A 22199-nucleotide genomic window follows, 5' to 3' on the forward strand; every position below is an offset into this window, starting at 1 on the left:
GAGGAACTCCCAAATAACACACTGGGAGCGCTCCAACATGAAACCCAGTACACTCAACTATACTGTATATTTGTAATTTGTGGTTGTTAATTATGGTTTTTATTTTTTATAATTATGATAATGTAGCTGAGAGTGTGTTACGATTAACTTATCTAAAACTAAAGCAAAACATACTAATAGAATAATTAAAATAAACAGTAAATACATGCATAATTCATGAATCTAAGGCACTATATGTTTAAGGTTTATCAATTGTTTTTCACAACAATAGTAAGCCTATTGACTAGTTATGATTGTAAAAACGATTAAACCAAAGTTAATAATCTAATTTATTTAATGAGAGTTGTTATTGTGGAATACTAGTTTTAAATAATTTAGATTAATTATAAGATAATATATGTTTAAAAAGAATTTAAAGATAACAACATTTACTGAGATGAATTATATTTGAGTGGTAAGTTGGGTGGCAGAAGATAAGGATAGATGAAATGGTATACAAAGAAATGAAGAAAGTAGGTGGGGCAGGCATGGGCAGGGCAGCTCCCTCAACCTCCGGCATAAACAATCTGCACCTAACCCAGCTCATTCCAATCCAAAACACACTTATGGGTCATCTTCCCTCACACCTGTCTTTCAGATACGAGTACCTACCCTCCTAGTAATCACACTAAATATTAATTTTAATAACAACTACTGCAATGACCATGGGTAATATTTCTGCTTCTTTCTCATTTTCACTTAACTGGACTGAAATTATTGATATATGCATGGTTATGGTCTTATGAATAATGAATTCATTTTACAGTACAGACAAAGTGGTTGGTGGAAAAATATGTATATTAAAATCACCCAAACATTTTTCACAGCAAAAAAAAAAAACATCCATACATATCTGGCAAATGAAACGAATCCCCTCAACCTCAGAATCCTTCATCTCTTTCCTCTACAAGCATGATGTCGCCGGAACCACCTCAGCTCCTGCATGTTCTCCACGTGTTCCTTTCAGTTTTACGATCTCGTGTCATGTTGTCTTTGAATCCTTTCTAAGACCCAGAATCTCGTGATTACCGGTATTAGGTTACATGTTGGATATTTTAGTATGTGGCCATGATTCTTAGATTTAAATAAGCGACCTGTTATTAGAATATCGTTATTGTATAATCATGATTGATTTATATACCGATAAAAGCATCAGTTAAAAACTTGTCTAAAATCGTTATTTCTAGTATAATAATGATTATAATAAACTTAATAATGGGTGATAACGGCCATTATACCCGTAATCACACTCGTTGTTGTGGTCATAGTATCAAATTCTGGTTGCAAATTTTATTGTGGATGCGGTTGCGGTGTCGTGATTACGGATACTGCAGATGTTACGTAATGTATTACGGCTGTCGCGGGCGTGATCTATTCCTCAAAATATCATAATACGTCTAAAATATTATATTTATACATTTTTAAAGTTATCTTTTAATATACTAATATTAATATAATCTTTTAATATTTTATTTTGAAAATAAAAATTTAATTTCATAGATAAAAATTTATTAAAAACAAATATAAACCATAGAAGTGCTATCATATTGAATAATGAGTAATAAAAATTATAATGTTAATGAATAACATATAAACAAAATCACTAAAATCAAAATAATTTTTTTTATATTGTAACATAAAAATGTTCATTTTATATAACTTAGAAAGAAAAAAAATACATAACTATAGATATAAAAATTCTATATCTTACAGTTCATTTTATATCTTCACCTTGAGTTTCTTCATTAATTTCATTAAGTAACTCCTCATGCAACCATGAAAATTTTTGTTCAATATCAAGTGTAGCTTTCTCTTTCTTCAATCCATGCATTTAGTACGTCATCTTCTTCAAAAATATTTTCAAGATTAATTGGATTAAAATTCATTTCTAATTCTTGTGCAATTTTTCTTTGTATGTGTCTTAGCTTCAACCTCATATTATAATGGACATAAACCAATTTTTGAAATTTTTTATGCTTGAGTCTATTTATGTTCATTGTATGGATCAAACTAAAAGTACTCCAATTACGTTCACAATTTGAAGATGAAGTTATTTGACTCAAAACTTTGATAATAATGCGTTAAAGTTGCGGTGCACAATTTCCATAATTAATCCACCTTTCAGCTACAAAAGACATAAATATTAAGTTATAATTCATGAAGTATTTATACAAATATCTTTATTATCTACAAAACTATAGAGGATAAAAAAAAATTGTTTACCAAGGTTAATCTTCAAAATTGCAGTTTGAACTAATGGTGTTCCAAAAGAATCCATCTTATCTCGATATAGCAACAACTAAAAAAATAAATGAATTAGTAGTTTAAACATTTAATTTAATTTAAAATTAATCACGTTAATTTTAGATATAAGAAAAAATAATTTAATTTAATTTTAAAATAACGTTAAAAAATAATTTAATTAATTTAAATTTAAGTAATTATTACGATATTATTAATGATATATATTTATAATCTAGTTTTAAGAATTAAATTAGAACAATTCATCTATGTAATTTTATAATTAGATAATTTAAAATTTGTTGCGGCTTTGCGGCATAATTTATAGCGTGTTGCGGTGTTACGTAACGGTTTTTGATTGCAACAATCGTAATACGGTTCTCTTATCACATTGTGCCGATATTATGTAGCAGTAACCTTAAAAAATGTTATAATGTCATCGTGGTAACCTTAAAAAATATTATGATGTAAGCTTTACGCTGCATTGTGATAAAAAATATTATGATGCCGGCTTTACGCTGTATTGTGACCGCAATTTGGTTCTTTGTGGGTAGTTATTGTGACAATCATGATAACTACGGCAATCGCGATAACTGGTCTGGACGGAAATAAGAGATCTGCTTCAACAGTTCATAAGTTTTTGTTATACATAAAACTTAAAAGGAAGATCATCACCATCATCATCATCATCATCATATATATATATATATATATATAGAGGTCTTGCCCACAAAAAAATGTTACAGAATTAAAGCAAAACTCATGAACTTCACAATCTGAATTTGAAAAAGATAACCAAGGGCTTGAACCAGTAATCAGATCAGCAACCACACATATATATACACTTTGGAGATCAGATATTCAGATAGATACATATAGGTATTTCTGTTCCATCACTGTATTCACACATGCAATTCTCTGCTGATGATGATGTTCATCGTCATCCTCCTCTACTTCAACAGTTCATTCACCCACCCAAAATCGGGATCAGAATCACAGCCCACAACATTTTCATTGAAAGATTTCGAGGTTGCACCAAAATGTTCTCCGGTGAAAGGGGAAGAAGACCAGGGAAAGTTTGTTGTCGTCGGGTTGTTGTTCCCGCCGGCGGCCATAGATGAAGAGGCTTCACAAAAATTCATGTTCTCCAAAGAGCTCATGAGCTCGTTAAGAACTTGCTGCTGGTAGCTCGTCGTTTCGGTTCCAAGCTTACTCAAGCGATCGCTGTACCTAGAAATGGGAGAAAGCCCATTTAAAGATGTCCGCTGCTTGACGGGAGATAATGGCGGTGATGGCGATCTCGATAAATGAGACCAACCCAAGAGAGTGCTCGTGGGAGAGTGACAAAACAAGCAGCAACGGTTGCCATCCTTGTACTTTGGAGATCCCTCGGCAGGCAAGAGACGTAGCTCGCGAGAAGAGTGAGCGAAAAAGCAAACCTTCCGCTTGCAGTTCTTCCCATCCTTACAAGCCTCGGTTCTGTAGCGTGTAGGGTGCAGCCAGCACTCGAACACCCCATGCGCGAAGTCACAATCGTCCCCACGAGGACATCCGTCGCCACGACGGAACTCGTAGCATACGGTGGAGGAGTAGCTGTAGTGACGAGGATCACGGCGGCGGGCCTTCTCTCCGGGATGAGCGAAGGGACAGTCAGTCCAATCGTGGCTCCTGCTCCTTGTGCATCTCCTCACCTTGAACTCTTACATACGGAAATGATCAGCACCATAGGGATCACCGTCATTCTCTTCGTCCTCTTCATCGATATTCCTATTGGAAAGAAGATACTTCTCGAATGCAGCTTCGTAGGGAGAAAGTTGCACATTGTGAGAAGCCAGGAACTTGAGTTGTTGCTCAGCACAAGCGGTGCTCATCTTTTAGAATGAATAGGGAAAATAAAGGAATATTGGTTTGAGATCTCGATGTGGGATAGAGAACAAAAGGGGAGGCTTAGATATAGAGGGGGCGAGTGGCTTGAAGTGGGGAGAAAGAGAACGTGACAAGGGTATGGGCAAAAAGCTTCGTGGCTGCATAGCATTAGGGATGAACATGCGAAAAGCCATACGTGGCAACTTCACAACGCGAATTAGGCTAGATTTTGCTATGTGTTGGTCTATTATTGAGAATTCAGAGGATCTGAGTGGTTTTTGGATTTTACTTTTTGGTTTTTTTATGGGCTGACAAATCATACATTGATCCTTCTCATGGATTTGGAATTTTGGGATCAAAGAGTCCAACAAGTGGCATCCCATTGTCAATTTAATACACCATCGAGCATGAGGTAGGGTAAGTATTCGATTAACCTCAGTTGAATAAAAAAAATTTTGAATTGATGAATTTTATTTTATAATTTAAATTTTATTTAAAAAATTTTGAGTTGATTTATTTTAATTTTTATTTAAATTTAATATTAAATATTTATATTGTTATGATATTATTTGATATTAATTTAAATGATTTTTTATAACCATATATGATACATATATTTTTTCATATTATATATATATATGTGTGTGTGAGAGCGCGCGCATAGTGATAACTCTCCAAAAGAGTTATCTTTAGTAGCCTTAATTATCTAGGTTTAGTTTGAACTTAAGCATATTTAGGAGCATTTTAGGATTAAATTTGTGTAATTTTTCATATTTTGCATCTTAGGAGCATCGTGGGTTGCTAAGGGCTAAAATTGATTTTTGTTGCTGAAAACTATTGCACTCATGCCGTAGCACTGCATGAAATGTTAATCAAATGCTATAGCAGTTGTCTAAGCTCCAAACGGTTAAAAGAACCTTTTCGGTTGGGATAGTTGGCTCGGGTAGCTGTCATGTGGATGGATAACATTTGAAACGTGGACCTTTTTCAGTGGGCGATGAAATTCTCATCCAAGCTATAAAAGGGAAGTATTTGGGTAAAAAAAAAGGGATGAGTGTGAAAGATCAAAAGTACCATTTTTCACGTTATTTCTTCTCAAGCCATGGACGTTTAAATCCTCTGTCAGGGATTGCTACAACACAAATGAAGCTTTATGAGGAGCTTCAGAGGTCAGCGGATCACAATTCAATGCCTTCTATTGAGATATGGGCCTTGAACTTTATGGATGTGAGTAGAAGTACTTATAAATAGATATATAGTATTTTCATTTAAATCTAGAAATATTTTAATTCGAATTGCTATACACTTGTGTGAGCATTACTGTTGCTGAGTAGCATAGTGTATGCTGAAGAACATGCAACCAATTGATTAGTGTTGTTAATATCTTGAGCCTTTAAGATAAGAAAGTTGTTAAAGTAGTTCAAGAGGTTTTAATCAATGTTGATTGCATAAATTGAGTATTGAATGTGTTCATGAGATTTGAAGTTCATAATATTATATCCATTAATTTGATAGTACACCAAGTACTTCCTGTAATATTATAGTATGAACTTGTGTTTTTCTTTATTGATTTTAACATATTCTCTTTAGCATCTCATATATTTGATAAATCATATTCCTACAACCTATAATGATAACATTCTACTCCCTGTGGGTTCGACATCCGAAACTTTCGAAGTTTCCACTTTATTAATTGATTTGCGATACGTGCACTTGTGTAATTACTATAGCATTTTCATAGCATCAAGTTTTTGGCGTTTTTGGCAGGGAGTATCAATTTGATTTAGAGTTCTTTTAATTTTGCGTACTTTTTTGTTTTATTTTGTATGTATTCTTAGTTTCTGTTTTTACTAGTGTATGCCCCGAAGAGACGACGACTTAGAGCTACTTGATCCAAAGATTGAAAGAACATTTCGCAGACGTCGCTGTGAAGTTACTATGTCTAGATGAGGGAATTATATCTTACCCCTGCTGCAGAATGGAGAGAATGATGAGCTTTTGGCTTATATTGGAGTTGAGCAACCACATCAGAATGTAGATGATAGAAATTGCCCTATTCGTGAGCATGTGGTGCCAACATTGGATGATTTGTATCTGGGCATTATGAGGCCAGTTATTAACGATGCAAACTTCGAATTAAAGCCATTTATGTTCCAAATGTTAGAATCTATGGGATAATATAGAGGTTCTAATATTGAAGACCCTAGAGCTTATTTGAGAGTTTTTATGGAGGTTTGTGATTCTTTTATTCAGCAATATGTTCCGGATGAGGCCCTGAAGTTGAATATATTTCCCTATTCATTGCGTAATAAAGCATGTGTTTGGTTGAGTTCACTACCTTCAAGTGTTGTAGCATCCTGGAATGAATTAGTGCAGAAGTTCTTGTTGCGATTCAACCCACCGAATATGAATGCTAAGCTTCGAAATGACTTAACTTCATTCAAGAAGATGAATATGAAAGCTTGAATGAAGCATGGGAAAGACTTAAATATTTGTTATTGAAGTGTCCTATGCATGGTTTCCCACATTAGACTCAAATGGTGTAACGTCCCATATTCGATCCACGAGTCTGAGCCGGATATCTGAGCGTACATTAGGTTCCAATCGTGTTCGATGAATCAGGATCCACATTACGCACATTTCCCAGTCTATTAATATTCATCACACGCAATGTTCAATGTAACTAACATACAATTGAATCTCAATTAAACATGCAAATTTGCATTTAAATGTTTAGGGGCACTTTGGTTATTTTACGTCGAAAAATAAATCAACAAGTCAAATCACCCAATTAAGGTTACCACATATTAAACATTGTTATAAGGAAGCAACACGCAAAATTGTATACCAATCGGACATCAGACAATCACTAAATTGATCATTCAAGATTAGGGACCTAAATATAAATATACAAAACTTACGTACCAATCAATAACATGCAATTGAAGGTTAATTTATATAATTAAGTGTGTTTAAGAAGTGATCACTCACATGTCATCAAATTTCCAATTTAAGAGTTCAAGTAATTAAACAAATCAATTTCTGGGTTAAATTAAACTCATACAATCATTCAGGGGTCTAATTAGAATTTAAGAACACTTCAGACCTTTAATGAATGCAATTTCACCTTTTTTCTTTGAAGAAAAACAACGAAAGGAATGATCATTTCTTTAAAGGGATTGATTCTTTTCACGGGGGATAGATCCTTTTGAAAAGGGATCGATTATTTGCAAAACATAAACTTTAGGATCGATCATTTCCCCTAAAGGATTGATCATTTTTCTGAAAAACTGCATATTTATCAAGAACATGCATATTTGGTCAAATAATCACCCAAATAAAAGTATTCATGGACTATGAACATGCTTGGACACTATTCAACCACTTCATACATGTCAAAACAAAAGTATAGCATGCTTTATAACACAAGTCAACACATTAATCAAGGATTTGGCACCAAAAGTCAACAAATGCATAAAAGTTCATTTCAAGCACAAGTTACTTACTCATTTTTGGCATTTAAGGTCGTTTCATGCAACCTAAGAGTCTAACATGTTTAGTTTACCAAGTTACACTTAACTAAACACTCCAAATGCTTTTTTAGGGTCTAAAACAATATTTGAGTAATCTCTTGCTTCAAGCAACAAGTTCATACTTATAAATCCAAAGTCAACAAATCAAACCAACATCAAATCCCAAATGTAAATCCACTTATTAAAAATTAAAATCCAACAAAGTGGATAATAGGTCTAATTCCCAAACGTCCCAAATTGCCATACAAATTTCCAGAAATCACATACGTATAGCTTTATGTCTTAGCCATGCTTGATCACACCGATGCCAAGCTCCTCGCCTCCAAACTCGGCTCTAGTCCTCTGAAAAATGTTAAAAAAAAGTTTGAGCTTATAAAGCCCTATAAATGACTAATATTCAAAGCAATGCACATAACCAAGATAAAGATCAATCCTATATACTCATACATAACTTGTTCTTTACTCTACACATATAATTCAACATCTCATTCTTGAATAATCAGCTAACATGTTCCAAATCACTTGATTTCCATATTAAATAAATATCAAGGACCATATAGTTTAAAAGCATTCATAAGCACACATGCATAATTACCTACCTTGACAAATCACACATATTCTTCCATTTTAAGATCAATGGCTTTTCTTCGAAACACAACTCACTCATTGGATAAATGGACTCTATATAACTCCCATTTTTCTTACGGACTCATATAGGTCTAAAACCACGAATTATAGAGCAAACTCAACGCCCAACCTTACCCCGTATCTTCTCGTTGCATAGCTCAATGTACCATCTGAACCCCGTATACTCCTGAATCACACACTAATACAAAACACAGAGAGTAGTACTCTTTCCTAGGCATGCCTTTCATATCCAAAGTTCCTATTAAGAACAACAACCAATTAATCCAATTCATTAAGAATGGTTGTCAATGATGCATAGTTTTCACATATTGATTCAAATATATTTTGAAACACGCTTACGAATGGTTGTCTTGATCAACCCACATATTTGGACAGTGATAAAGTTCAGCTCATCCAATACACATTCAGAATATACAAATATTTTCACAAACCATTTCCAAAATCCTATGCATCATTTGTAACACATCACATTTATAATTCACATTTTCATTTTCGACACAAGTGATATCGTATGTATATCAACATAATTCATATTTCATCATCATAATTAACCAAATAACACAACATATATCGGGATTAACAAATGCAACACTATACAACCTCAACCTTGAATCATGTTCATTTCCTAAGAATGAGAGCCACTCACCTTGTTGTCCGAAAGTCGAAAATGCTTCCAAACACTAGCTTAACATTCACCAAACTCAAAGCACCAAGTTTCCTCAACTAACAACACAATAAGAACCTTGCAAAGCAAAGTAACACATCAAAATCTTATCTAAAACAAAGAAGAGTGCTCTGTTTCTAAAACATAGGGCAAACATCGAAAACACCAAAAACCTTACCGAAACGTCAATCTGAAAAGATCCAAACCAAAATGCACGAATATCCGTACTAAAAGCTGATAAACAACAATTATAATCGACATCTAACTCAGCTAGAATCACACAAATTAACATCTACAAACCTAAATTCTCGAATTCCAAAAAATACCAAAAATCGGCATTATTTTCAAGAAATCAATATCCAAATCATTTGCAATAAAAAAAAGAATTTAATATGGTTATAATTACTCCAAAAACAACTCAATTTCATTAAGAAAACCTCCAAACCAATTCAAGAAAACAACACATTAATTAGCTTCAAAAATTCAATTGAAACCTTAGAAATTCTTACAATTAAATCAATAATTCAATAGAATCCTTAACACTTAGTCACTTGCCCTCGAAGCTTAAAAGAAAACCAAGGAAAAAATCCTTACCTTGCTGGAAATATATTGAAATTGAGATCATCAATGGAACTCCAATATGATCAAACTTTAAAAACAATAAGAAAAGAGAAGAGAAACTTGAGAATTAAAATCAAAATTGAGATGAGTGAATTTTAGAAATCAAGAAGAAAAACAGAAAGAATTGATTAGCTTGTTTGGGAGAAAATGAGATAAAATTGAGGAAGTTAAGAGAAGTTACTAAAATGTAAAATAAGAATGAAATGAAAAGCACGTGAATAAAAACAAACAAATGTAATTTAGATTAAAATGAATCTAGATGGAAAAATGGTAAAAAGGGAAAATCAAACATGTTAATTTTGAAGGGAAAACTCTAAACATAAGCCTTGGTGTAATTGCTTCATTGACTTTGGACATTTTGAAAATTTACAAAATGATCACCGAAATTATAATTTCTATTTTTTTTAATTTAGTCATAAAATCATTTAATTAAACTTCCATAATTAAAATTAATAGTCTAAAATCACTTAAAACCTTTCCAAAATATGAATTTTAGAAATGTTTCTTCCTTTTTATCGGAAATCCAGAAATTGGCCCGAAATTGACCCTAACTACCAAACCCGTCTTTAGAACGTTATAATTCTCTCCCCCTAAAAAGAATTTCATCCCTGAAATTACCTTAGCTAAACAAATGCGAAAATTGAGCTCTCATCGACTCTTCCTTCTCCCAAGAACCAACAAAATCAATCACGCATGCCCGAAGCCTATCCTCCAAAACCTGTATCACACGCTCAGATTGCCCATATATCTGTGGATGATAAGTCATGCTCAAACTAAGCTTTGAACCCAAAGCCTTATACAAAATTCGCCAAAACCTCAACGTAAATCGCGAATCACAATCCAAAATGATCGATAAAAGAACTCCATGCAACCGCACTATCTCAGTTATGAACAATTCAGCCAACCTCTATGACAAACACATAATATGAACCAGTAGAAAATAAACACACTTAGTAAACCGATCAACTATCACCCAAATCGAATCCTTCTTCGATGGTGTCAACGGCAAACCAGTCACAAAATTTATCGTAATATGTTCCCATTTCCACTAAGGAATATTAATCTATTGCAACAAACTCAAAGGACACTGATGCTTGGCTTTAACACGCTAACAAACCAAACATTGTCTGAAAAACTCAACAACAACACGCTTTAACCCATGCCACCAAAATAACTCACACAATTCGTGAAACATCTTTTTACTACCCGGATGCATCGTAAATGGTCCACTATGTGGCTCTACGAGAATCTCACGCCTTATACCCTCATCCCTCGGCACACAAAACCTACCTCAAAATCACAAAACACCCTCAGAGTTTAACGAGAAGTCACCTCCAACACCATATTTCACTAGCTAACACGTTTATTCCAACTTCTCGTCACTAGGTTGAAAATCTCGAATACATTGAGACCACATAGACTTAACTCACAACTCAGCTACTAACGCTCCATCCTTACCCAAACTCAAACAAGAAAACAACACTCGTAACTCACCCGTCGACTTACGACTCAAGGTGTCCGTAACCATGTTAGCCTTACACGGATGGTGCTCAATCATACAGTCGTAGTCCTTCAACAACCCAACCCAATGCCTCTGCCTCAAATTCAACTCCTTCTGAGTGAGGAGATATTTGAGACTCTTATGATCAGTGTAAAGAATATACTTCTCACCAAACAAGTAGTGGCGCCAAATCTTTAACGCAAACACTACTGCAACCAACTCCAAATCTTGCGTAGGATCATTACGCTCGTGCGGCTTCAACTGTCCCGAAGCATAGTCAACTACATTTTCATATTTCATCAACACGCACCCAAGACACACAATTATTGCATCACTTAAACCATAAAATCCCTTTTCGACACCGGTTGAACTAACACTGAAGCCTCTATCAAAGCTGACTTTAACAAATCGAAACTATTATGCCTTTCACTCGTCCATTCAAACTTAAAATCCTTTTGCAACAATTTAGTTAATGGAGAAACTACCCACGAAAAACCCTCAACAAACCATCTATAGTACTCCACTAACCCCAAAAAACTGCAACCTCAACAACACTCCTAGATGGCTTCTACTCAAATATCGTCTTAACCTTACTCGGATCAACTCGAATACCCTCGACGGAAACAACATGACCAAGAAAAGTCACTTTGCCTAACCAAAACTCACACTTTATAAACTTATCATACAACTTCTTTCCCTCAAAACTTGCAAAACAACCCGGAGATGTAAATCATGATCCTCCTCAGAAGTTGAGTACACCAAGATATCATCAATGAACACCATAACAAAACGATTGAGATATGAGTGAAACATACAATTCATCAAGTTCATAAAAGAAGCTGGAGCATTAGTTAACCCAAACGGCATCACCAAGAACTCGTAATGACCATAACGCGTCCGAAAAGTTATCTTCATCACATCTTGTTCACTAGACTTTAATTGATAGTACCCTGAATACAAGTCAATCTTTGAAAACACCTTGGCACCCCTAAACTGGTCAAACAAGTCATTGATCCTCTAAAAAGGATACCAATTATTGATTGTCAAATTGTTCAACTGACTATAATCAATGCACATTCACATTGTACTATCATTTTTCTTTACAAACAAAATTGGAGCACCCCACTGAAAAACACTAGGACGGATAAAACCTCGTTTCAATAACTTTTGCAACTGTACTTTCAACTCTTTTAATTCCTTAGGTGCCATGCGATAGGATGTAATAGACACAGGGGTTGAATCGGCATAAGTCTCTATGTGAAACTCATCCTCATGATCCGGCGGTAAACTCAGAAGCTCTTCTGTAAACACATCCAGAAAGTATCGAACCGTATGAATATCCTACAAATGTAACTCCCAACTACCCGAATTTAGTATGTAAGCCAAGTACACCTCACAACCACAACCCAACATCCTACTTGCATCCAAAGGTGACACAACATTAGAAAGAAACTCCGACCACTCACCCATAACCACTAACTCAACATCTTTCGTCGTCTTTAGAATTACCTGGGATAACTCAAAATCTAAGTGCAGATAATGCTTATATAACTAATTGGTACCCAAAATGACCTCAAAACTATAGATCGATAACTCCATCAAATCGACCAAAAACATATTACCTTGAACAACCAAATGACACCTATAGTACACAAAATCCACAAGTGCTTTCTCTCCCAAAGCTCTAGTTAAAACCAAACCCACATTTTTAACACAAACAAGAACACTAAATTGACTAGCCAAACTACCAAAGATATAAGAGTGCGTAGAACCAAAATCTATCAAGGCAAGCAAAGGAAAAGACTCTAGTAGAAAAGTACATGTGATCATGTCTATCGGAAAACGATCCTGAGGCTCAAAAATTGTGTACACTCTAACAGGTCCACCAGTCTTAGCTACCCTGACACAACCATGGACTCTACCACGAACCCAACCACCCGTACCAACTCGACCACCTCCTCTGGTATAAACAGGTGCACCATCTCTAGCCTCAGCTTTCCTCAGAAAATCTTACAACTGATTACCCTTTTCGCCACAATGGAAACAACCTCAAGTAGTTCACTAACACTAGCCCAGATGACTCTTACCATAAGACGAACAAAGTGGGAACTGCTGCCAACCTCTAAATTATCCAACAACCCTACCAGACTGACCCTTATGAGAATCATACTGATTCGATCCTCACCCCCTCTTAGCAGAACGGATCTAAAAACTAGTGTCATTGGACCTCTTCTCGGAGGACTCCCTAACTAGTCCACCCAAAGTACTCTCGACATCGCTCACCTAATCTGCAAGAATGTCAAACATCTCTGAAGACTCGGTAACCAAGTAGGCACGAATCTCTCTCCTCATACCAACCTTGAACCTCTTGCACCTCGCAAGCTTAGTCGATACAATCCCTAGGTCATATTTACTCAGACGAACAAACTCAGACTCGTACTCAAATATCAATGAACGACCCTGAACCAAGTCAAGAAATTTTTTCTTCCTCGCGACCGTATACTATGTACCTAAAACTTACGCCTAAACATCTCCAAGAAGTACGACCACATTAGTCTATCCTCAATAGCACTCTTTCTAGTCGTGACCCACTAACGATGAGTGTCACCCTAAAGTAAGAACGTAACAAAACCCAAACTCTCAACGTTGGTACAGCGTATCTGATCCAAAACCTAGATAACATTTTTCAACCACTCATCTGGCACTATCAGCTTAGTACGACGAACACCACTAAACTCCATGGCTCATAAAGCCCTCAGGCGCTCTAATAATAACCCTTTAGCAACTGGTATCAGCACAGAAGCGTGCACCTCAACCGAAATGGATCAACGCAAGGCTCTCAGAAGTATCTCAGTAAACACATCCACATAAGGGTTCAATTGTGGAGCTATTGATAGGGCATATTAGCTCCACTCCCTACCTCAGTCGTATTTTTCCTGGTAGAAGGAACACTAGACCCTAGAGCTCCCAAAATAGTACGTCATTGCGGTACCATCGCTCTAAGTACAAACATAATACAAACCAACTTCAAACTGAGAATCGCACAAATGATCAAGGCAAAACCTGCAAAAATATTTCAAAATAATATGGTAATTTTGTTCTTGTTTCCTACCCGACATAAAATAACATACACATCATTAATCAACACAACATTTGTGTAACTTGTTCAATTAAAATGCAAACATTACATTCAAACATTTAGGGGTATTTTGGTTATTTTATGTAGTATAATAAATCAAAAAGTTAAATCACCCAATTAAGGTTACCATATATTAAAAATTATCATAAGGAATCAACACACAAAATTTCATTCCAATCGAACATTCACTCAATTGATAATACAAGATTAGGGACCTAAACATAAATATGTAAAACTTAGGTACCAATCAATAACATGCAATTGAGAGTTCATTTATGTCATTAAGTGTGTTAAAGAAGTGATCACTCATATCATATCAAATTTCCAAATTAACAATTTAAGTAATTAAACAAATCAATTTCTGGGTTAAATTGAACACACACAATCATTCAGGGGTCTAATTAGAATTTATTAAAACTTTAGACCTTTAATGAATGCAATTTCACCTTTTTTTGTCGAGCAATACAACGAAGGGATCGATCCTTTTTCACGGGGAATCAATCATTTTGAAAACGGATCAACGCAAGGCTATCAGAAGTATCTCAGTAAACATATCCACATGAGGGTTCAATTATGGAGCTACTGATAGGGGCATATTAGCTCCACTAAGGGATCGATCCTTTTTTTGAAAAATTGCAGATTTGTCAAGAACATGCATATTTGGTCAACTAATCACCCACGTAAAGTATTCATGGACTAGGAACATGCTTGGAATCTATTCAACCACTTCATACATGTCAAAATAAAAGTATAGCATGCTTTATAACACAACTCAACAAATTAATCAAGGATTTGGCACCAAAAGTCAACAATTGCATAAAAGTTTATTTCAATCACAAGTCACCTACTCATTTTTGGCATTTATGGTCGTTTCATGCAACCTAAGAGTCTAACATGTTTAGTTTACCAAGTTACACATAACTAAACACTCTAAACTCTTATTTAGGTTCTAAAACAATATTTAAGTAATCTCATGCTTCAAGCAACAAGTCCATACTTATAAATCCAAAGTCAACGAATCAAACCAAAATCAAATCCCAAAAGTAAATCCACTTATTACAAACTAAAATCCATTATTATAAGTCCACCAAAGTGAATAATAGATCTAATTCCCAAACGTCCCTAAATTGCCACTCAAAGTTCCAAAAATCATATACTTATAGCTTTATGCCTTAGCCTTGCTTTATCACATCGATGCTAAGATCCTCACCTCTAAACTCAAATATAATCCTCTAAAAAAAGTTAACAACGAGTGCGAACTTATAAAGCCTAGTGAACGACTAACATTCAAAGCAATACACATAACCAAGATAAAGATCAGTCATATATGCTCATACATAACTTATTCTTTATTCTACGCATATAATTCAACAACTCATTCTTGAATGATCAGATAACATGTTCTAAATCACTTTATTTCTATATTAAACAAATATCAAGGACCATGCAGTTCAAAAGCATTCATAAGCACACATGCACAATTACCTTCCTTGGCAAATCAAACTAATAACACATATTCTTCCATTTTAATATCAATGGCTTTTGTTCGAAACACAACTCACTTATTGGATAAACACACTCCATACAACTTCTGTTTTGTTTATGTACACACATAGGTCCAAAACCATGAATTACGAAGTAAACTTAACGCCCAACCTTACCCCGTATTTTCTCATACCAAAGCTCAACGTACAATCTGAACCCCATATAATCCCAAATCACACACTAATACAAAACACATATAGTACTCTTTCCTAGGCATGCCTTTCATATGCAAAGGTTCTATTAAGAACAATAGCCAATTAATCTAATTCACCAAGAGCAGTTGTCAATGATGCATAATTTTCACATATTGATTCAACTATATTTTGAAACACACTTACAGATAGTTGTCATGATCAAACCACATATTTGGACAGTGAGAAAGTTCAGCTCATCCAATTCACAATCATAATATACATAGATTTTTACAAATCGTTTCCAAAATCCTATGCATCATTTGCAACACATCACATTCATAATTCACATTTTCATTTCTGACACAAGTGCCATCATATGTAGGTCAACATAATTCATATACCATCATCATAATTAACCAAGTAACACAACATATATCGGAATTAAGAAATGCAACACTACACAACCTCAACCTTGAATCATATTCGTTTCTTAAGAATGAGAGCTACTCACCTTGTTGTCCAGAAGCCAAAAAATGCTTCCAAACACTACCTCAACGTTCACCAAACTCAAAGCACCAAGTTTCCTCAACTAACAACACAATAAGAACATTGCAAAGTAAATTAACACATCAAAATCTAATCTAAAACAAAGCATAATCCTCTATTTCTAAAACAGAGCACAAACGTCAAATACACCAAAAACCTTACCAAAATGTCACTCTGGAAGCTCCAAAATGAAACGCATGAATCTACTCACTGAAAGCTAATAAACAAAAATTATAATCAACATCTAACTCAACTATAATCGTACAAATTAACATCTACAAGCCTAAATTATTTGATTCTAAAAAATACTAAAAATTGACATTGTTTTCAAGAAATCAATATTCAAATCATTTGCAATCCAAAAACTAATTTAATATGATTATAATCACTCCAAAAATAACTCAATTTTGTTAAGAAAACATCAAAACCAATACAAGAAATTAGCACATTAATTAGCTCCGAAAATTCAATTGAAATCTAAGAAATCCTTTCAATTAAATCAACAATTCAATAGAATCATTAACACTTAGTCACTTGTCCTTGAAGCTTGAAAGAAAACCAAGGAAAAAATCCTTACCTTACTGGAAATAGATTGAAATTGAGATCATCAATAGAACTTTATTATGATCAAGCTTTAAAAATAAGAAGAGAAACGAATATAAACTTGAGAATTAAAATAAAGATTGAGGTGAGTGAATTTTATAAATCAAGAAGAAAAAGAGAAAGAATTAATCAGCTTGTTTGGGAGAAAAATGAGAGAAAATGGAGGAAGTTAAGAGAAGTTACTAAAATATAAAATAAGAAGGAAATGAAAAGCACGTGAATGAAAATAAGCAAATGTAATTTAGATTAAAATGAATCTAGATAGAAAAATGGTAAAAAAGGGAAAATTAAAACATTTTAATTTAGAAGGGAAAACTCTAAACATAAACCTTGGTGTAATTGCTTCATAGACTTTGGACATTGTGAAAATTTACAAAATGATCACCAAAATTATAATTTACAATTCTTTCAATTCAGTCACCAAATCATTTAATTAAACTTCCATAATTAAAATTAATCATCTAAATCACTTATAATTTTTCTTCTTTTTTATCGTAAATCCAAAAATCGACCCAAAAATGACCCTAACTACCATACCCATCTTTAGGGCGTTACAAATGGAGATGTTTTATATTAAATATTCACACTCGAATGATGGTTGATGACTCAGAAAATGGAGCTTTGCTGGACAAGACATACAATGAAGTATATGATATCTTCGAGAGAATCTCCACCAACGATTGTCTTTATCCTAATACACGCATATTTGGTCAGCATGGTGATGCAGTAGTAAACTCGGAAGCCTTTAACCCTATGGCATCTTAGATTTCAACATTGACTGAAATGGTGAAGAAAATGCACAAACCTATAGGAATGTATGAAGTGAAAGTCGCATCTCTTACTACTTGTGTATATTGAGCGATGATCATAATTTCAATGAATGCCCGCAAAATCCAGAATCTATCTACTATATGCGAATTATCCAATGAATGATAATGTTTTTGGAAATACATATAATCCAAATTTCAAAAATCATCCCAATCTTCTTGGAGAAGTCAGAATATTGCCAATCCACATCATCAACAATATCAGCCGCAATATTACACTCAGTAGAGTCAAATACCACAGCCGCAGGCACAATAATCTGTTGCTCAGCTATAGCAAAGGCAGAATTATCAAGGCCAATCTTCGAACCAAACTTCAACTTTGACACCTTTTGCAGCCATGATGAGAGAATATATGGCGAGTCAATCTGCCTCATTAAGGACTATTGAGAATCAGATGGGACAAATGGCTAATGCTTTAAATAGTTAATTGTCAGGATCGCTGCTTAGCAACACTGAAAATCCTAAGTAAAATGGTAATGAGAATTGTAAGGCCATTACCATAAGAAGTGGAATTCATATTGGTGAACTAGTAAAATAACCGAGGAGAAATAAGGAAGCTCATCAACATGGTAAAGGGAAGAGCAAAGATATTGAGGCTAAACTCACAAGAGTCAATTCACAGCACCAAAAGTAGGGCAACATAGTAACACAGACTCATTGCTGCCAACAACCTCTGTTGCATCTAATGCATAGTCGACTCTATTCCCTCAGCAACAAGAAATAAAATTGCCTCCACCTTTTCCACAATGCTTTAAAAAGGTAAAGGAAGATCAACAATACAAAGATTTCATTGATATACTTTGCCAGCTTACAGTAAACTTTTCATTAATTTATACTTTAGAGAAAAACTCGAATTATATCAAATTCATGAAGGAAGTTCTTTCGAAAAAAACAAAGACTTAGTGAGTTTGAGACAATCACTCTTATTAAGGGTTATAGCGCTATGGCTACAAGTCAATTACCACCAAAGCTTAAAGATCTAGGGAATTTTACTATTCCTTGTAACTTTGGTGACACATTTTTAGGTAAAGCTTTATGTGATTTGGGCGCTAGTATAAATCTAATGACATTGTCAATCTTTAAAAAATTATGAAGCTGCAAAGTAAAGCCAACTACGGTTACTTTGCAACTTGTTGATCGCTCCACCTTACATCCTAGTAGTATTATGGAGAACATGCTTGTGGGAGTAGACAAGTTTATCTTTCCTATGAATTTTATCAGTCTTTATTGTGAAGAACACAAAGACGGTTAGATTATTCTAAGTTGCTCATTCCTTACTACAGGCCGAGTTTTGATTGATGTTGAGAATGAAGAGTTAACTATGCATTTGAATGTTGAACATATTACTATTAATGTCTTGAATAATGTTTCTTACATCAATGAAAATGCTGACTATTTTTCACTTAATGTGATTGAGTTTTTGCACAGGAGCATCTGAAGGAATGTTATAGCACAGAAACAAGTTTATGTGATTTTGAAGCATTTGAAATATTCCTGACGGATGAAGAAGTTGATTGTTGTAGCAAGTATCTCCAGAGCATAGAACCTTTCCAAATACAAGATCATATCATTCAAGCAACAAATCCATCTATTGAAGAACCACCGAAGCTTGAATTGAAACCTTTGCCAGAGCATTTGAAATATGCTTATCTTGGAGAAAATGAGACACTGACAGTCATTATGGTAGTACAACTTACATCATCACAAGAATCTTAATTGATTGATATGCTAAACCAACATAAGTAGGCTATAGCACAGAGCATTGTTGATATAAAATGCATTAGTCTATCATTTTGTATGCACAAAATTCTTTTAGAGGATCCTAATAGTAGTTTAATTGAACACTAGTGGAGATTAAATCCAATCATGAAAGAAGTGGTTCAAAAGGATATTATCAAATGGTTGGATATTGGGATCATATACCCAATTTCATACAGTAATGGGTTAGTCATGTGTAATGTGTTCCAAAGAAGGGCGGCATTATTGTGGTGACAAATGATAAAAATGAATTAATGCCTACATGACCATTATGGGTTAGAGGATATGTATGGACTATAGGAAGTTGAATAAATCAACGAGAAAAGACCACTTCCCATTTTCGTTTATAGACCAAATGCTAGATCGACTTATGGGCAATGTTTTTTATTGTTTTTTGGATGGATATAATGGTTACAATCAAATTGCTATATCTCCAAAAGATCAAGAGAAAACAAATTTCACATGTCCGTATGGTACGTTTGCTTTTCGAACAATACCATTTGGGTTGTGTAATAATCCATCGACATTCCAGCGCTATATGATAGCCATTTTCTCTTATATAATTGAGAGTTATCTTGAAGTTTCTATGGATGATTTTTCTGTCTGTGGACAGGATTTTGATAAGTGTTTTAGTAATTTGGTTGTAGTTTTGAGAATATGCGAGGAGACCAACTTAGTTTTAAATTGGGGAAAATGTCATTTTATGGTCACGGAGAACATAGTGCTAAGGCACTGAATTTTAAGATGTGGCATTGAAATGGATAAAGCAAAAGTAGAGGTTATTGAAAAATTATTGTCACCCACTAATGTGAAGGTAGTTAGAAGTTTTCTTGGTCATGTTGGTTTTTATAGATGATTTTTAAAGATTTATCTCGAATTACTAAGCCATTGTGCTCATTGCTGGAGCAAAATAGGAAGTTTGTTGTTGATGATGAAGTGCTTCAATCTTTTGAAATAATTAAATTAAGGCTAGTGAACGCCCATGTTATTATAACCCAAAATTGGAATTTGCCCTTCGAATTAATATGTGATGCTAGTGATCTCGCGATAGGAGCAGTGTTAGGGTAACAAAAGCATAAAATGTTTCACACGATACATTATGCAAGTAGGACACTAAACAAAGCTCAGGTTAACTACACCACAACTGAAAATGAGTTATTTTTTGTGGTGTTTGCTTTTAACAAATTTAGTTCATACTTGGTGGGTACAAAAGTGATTGCCTACACTGCGCTGAAGCATTTATTTTCTAAAACTGATACAAAACCTTGATTGATTTAATGGGTTATTTTACTTCGGAATTCAATATTGAGATTCGAGATAAGAAGGAATCTGAAAATCAAGTAGTTGATCTCTTATCTATGTTAGAGTAAGGTAGAAATATGGCAACATTACAATAATTCTAGACAAATTCCTTAATGGGCATCTGTTAACTGCTACAACATTACCATGGTATACGGACTTTGCCAGCTATCTAGTTAGTGAGATGATGCCACCAGAACTTAATTATCAAGGACGAAGGAAATTTATGCGGGATGTGAAGAAATACCATTGGGAGGAGTCGTATTTATTTAAGAAATGTAATAATAAACTTATGTGGTGATGTATACCTCAATGTGAGCAGCAAAGCATTCTGTAGTATTGTCATAGTTCCCCTGGTGGTATGCGTACAGCAGAAAAAGTGCTTTAATGTGGATATTATTCATTATCGCTTTTTAAATATGATAATGACTTTGTAAAGCATTGTGAGCACTGTCAGCGAACCGATAATATTTGCACTCGCTTTGGAACCCCTCACGTTTTTATCAATGATGAAGGATCTCAATTTATTGGTCATCAGGTTGCTAGAGCATTGAATAAATATGGAGTGAAGCATAAGATTGCTACAACATATCATCCACATTGTAATGGCCAAGCCGAGGTATCTAACTAACAAATCAAACAAATCCTTGAGAAAGTGGTAAACCCTTCCCCAAAAGATTAGTCCTTGAGCCTTAAGGAAGCACTATGGGCTTATAGAATTGCTTATAAGACTCCATTAGGAATGTCTCCTTATCATCTTGTTTATGGTAAAGCTTGTCACTTATCGGTGGAGTTGGAGCATAAAGCTATATGGATGTTAAAGAGGCTGAATTTTGAACTAGTTGTTGCAATAGAAAAATGAATGTTGGAGCTTAATAAATTTGAGGAGATCCAAAATAATGCCTATGAGAGTTCCCACATTTATAAATGCAAGATCAAGAAGTTTCATGATTAAAATATTTTTCTATGGAATTCATTGTTAGACAGCAACTGTTGTTATTTAATTTGAGACTAAAGTTATTCCCTGGGAAATTGCGTTCTCGTTGGTCAAGCCCTTTAGAAGTTCTTGAAGTTTTCCCTTATGGTGCAGTATTATTAAAGAACTTAGTTGTGGAGAACATTTAAAGTTAATGGGCAGCATTTAAAGCATTATTAACTGCAACAAAGCCCTTGGATCGCTTCAATTACACTAAGCAACCCTTCCCCTTTTTAATATTTTATTCTCTTGAATAAGT

The 22199-nt window shown here is 34.4% G+C and overlaps 1 non-coding gene and 1 pseudogene across 1 annotated transcript; both read right to left on the reverse strand.

The window, feature by feature from the left end:
* Positions 1-3230: 3230 nt before the first annotated feature.
* Positions 3231-4151, reverse strand: LOC120159366 (annotated as a pseudogene).
* Positions 4152-6561: 2410 nt separating this feature from the next.
* Positions 6562-6667, reverse strand: LOC120159380. Its single transcript, XR_005519349.1, has one exon. It is a non-coding gene; the product is annotated as a small nucleolar RNA R71 (small nucleolar RNA).
* Positions 6668-22199: the final 15532 nt, after the last annotated feature.

This window comes from Hibiscus syriacus, unplaced genomic scaffold (assembly GCF_006381635.1).
Source record: "Hibiscus syriacus cultivar Baekdansim isolate YM2019G1 unplaced genomic scaffold, ASM638163v2 tig00111358_pilon, whole genome shotgun sequence".
Taxonomy (NCBI): domain Eukaryota; kingdom Viridiplantae; phylum Streptophyta; class Magnoliopsida; order Malvales; family Malvaceae; genus Hibiscus; species Hibiscus syriacus.